Source organism: Muntiacus reevesi, chromosome 2, assembly GCF_963930625.1.
Source record: "Muntiacus reevesi chromosome 2, mMunRee1.1, whole genome shotgun sequence".
In the NCBI taxonomy this organism is placed as follows: Eukaryota; Metazoa; Chordata; class Mammalia; order Artiodactyla; family Cervidae; genus Muntiacus; species Muntiacus reevesi.
This window is the reverse complement of record NC_089250.1, coordinates 280,042,782-280,045,484: the sequence shown is the minus strand read 5'-3', so window position 1 is coordinate 280,045,484 and position 2,703 is coordinate 280,042,782.

Genomic DNA, 2,703 nt, shown 5'->3' with positions numbered 1-2,703 from the left:
ACGCCGGATGTCCCGCCCCCACGCCGAGCCCACGCAGGGAGATACTTCGGTCGTGGGCTGTAATTGGCTCAGCTCCGCCACCTGTCGGCGCATTGCCCTCTGGTTACTGTAGTTCCCGCAGCGGCGCCAGCTAGAGTTAGAGAACCCTGCCTGGCAGCCACCTAAGCGAGGAAGAGTTCACCGCAGCTCGGAGAAATATGGCCACTATTTTGTAAAAAGTTTAAATGAAGTTCACCCTATAAAAATATTGTCACGAGACTTCCCTGGCGGTCCAGTGGGTAAGACTCCATGCTTTCGCTGCAGGGGTCCTAAGTTTTGTAGGAGCTGTGTGTCTGCAGAAACTCCCAGACTTCCCCAGTGCCCGGTGGTTAAGAATCCGCCCTCAAATGCGGGGACGCGGATGCGATCCCTGGTTCTGGAAGATCCCACATGCAGCGGAGCAACTAAGCTTGGGTACCACAACTTCTGAGCCCGCACTGTAGAACCCGCTCACATAACTAGAGAAACAGAGTCGCAGCAAGGAAGACCTAGCACAGACAAAAACAACAAACTCCCCAAATGTGCCAATCTGCACTCACAGCAGTCTCCACCTCAGCCAAATGCACAGGAGGTGACCTTTGCATTGCTAAACTCTGCCTGTATCCACTGGGATTGGAGCTGGCTGGAGGCCCTGCAGCCTCTCTCTTTATGATTTCCCTGCCTGTATGGTGCCAAGTAGAGTCGGACAGGCAACTGGTTTGTCAAGGAGACGTGTCGACTGTGCATTTAACCTGCAAAACTCAACCATGTTGCCTAAGTAGAGGAGGGAGAGAAAAAGTCTTTTTTAGGAAAAACAATTTTATTTATCTTACTTGCTGATTCCAATAAACTGTACTCAAAGGTCAGGTATTAAAATCACACTAGGGTGAAACAGATCACCAGCCCAGGTTGGATGCATGAGACAAGTGCTCGGGGCTGGTGCACTGGGAAGACCCAAAGGGATCCGGTGGAGAGGGAGGTGGGAGGGGGATCGGGATGGGGAATACATGTAAATCCATGACTGACTCATGTCAATGTATGGCAAAAACCACTACAATATTGTAAAGTAATTAGCTTCCAACTAATAAAAATAAATGAAAAAAAAATCAGACTAGTCACAATACTAAGCATTTCGCAAGACGTGGACATCCAAGGTCTTTTATAATGCTAATGATGAGGTAATGGATAAAAATCAATTTGAAAATGTTTGCCTCCAAGAATCTGAGAAATACTTGTTTTTCCTTTACCCTTACACTGCTATCATACTCGACACTATTTTTTTCTTATTGAAGTATAGTTGATTTACCATATTATATTAGTTTCAGGTGTGATTCAATACAATGGTGATCCAATATTTTTATAGATTATACTTCATTTAAAGTTGTTACATTATAGTGGCTATATTTCCCTGTGCTGTACAATATATCCTGGTTGCTTATTTATTTTTCACATAGTAATTTGTCTCTGTGCATCTTTCCCCCTATCTTGTTCCTCCCTCTTCCCCTCTCCCCACTGATAAGAACATGTTTGCGGGGCTTCCCTGGTGGTCCAGTGGTTGAGAGCCTGCCTGCCAATGCCGGGGACACAGGTTCAGTCCCTGGTCCAGGAAGATCCCACATGCCGAGGGGCAGCTAATCCTGTATGCCACAGCGACTGAGCACACATCCTACAGAGTCTGTGCTTCACAACAGGAATGAGAAGGAATGCGGAGACCACACACTGCAACTGGTAGTCTCTGCTCGCCACAACTAGAGAAAGTCCGTGCAGCACCGGAGACCCCAGTGCAGCCAAAGATGAGTAAATAAAAAAAAAAAAGAACATGTTTGCTCTCTATAAGTCTGTTTCTTTTTTGTCATATACATTCTCTTAATTCAATTTTAGATTCCACACATGACTGATAGCAGAGTATCTTTCACTGATTTATTTCACTAAGCATAACACTCTCTAGGTCCATCCATATTGTTGCAAATAGCAGAAATTCATTCTTTTTATAGGCTCTGCAGGTAAAGAATGAGCCTGCAATTCAGGAGACACAGGAGACATGGGTTTGATCCCTGGGTCAGGAAGATCCCCTGGAGTAGAAAATGGCAACCCTGGGAAATCCCATGGACAGAGGAGCCTGGTGGGCTACAGTCCATGGAGTTGCAAAGAGTCTGACACAAATGTATACACCACAGGCTTCCTTGGTGCCTCAGCAGTAAAGAATCCACCTGCAATGCAGAAGATGTGGGTTCGATCCCTGGATCAGGATGATCCTCTGGTGAAGGAAATGCCAACCCACTCCAGTATTTTTGCCTGGAAAATCCCATGGACAGTGAAGGCTGGTGGGCTACGGTCCATGGGGCCGCGAAACATCTGATATGACTGAGTGACCAAACAACAACAAATATATCCCACGTCTTCTTTATCCATTTGTGTGTTGGTAGCACTTAGGAGGCTTCCATATCTTGGTTACTGTATACAGTGTTGCTATGAAAACTGGTGTGCCTGTATCCTTTTTTTTTTTTTTTTTAAATTTACTCTTATTTTTGGCTGTGCTGGGTCTTTGCTGCTTCTTGCAGGCTTTCTCTCATTGCAGAGAATGGGGTCTACCCTCTAGTTGAGGTGCCCAGGCTTCTCACTGTGGTGGCTTCTCTTGTTGCAGAGCACAGACTCCAGAGTGTCGGCTCAGTAATTGTGGTGCAC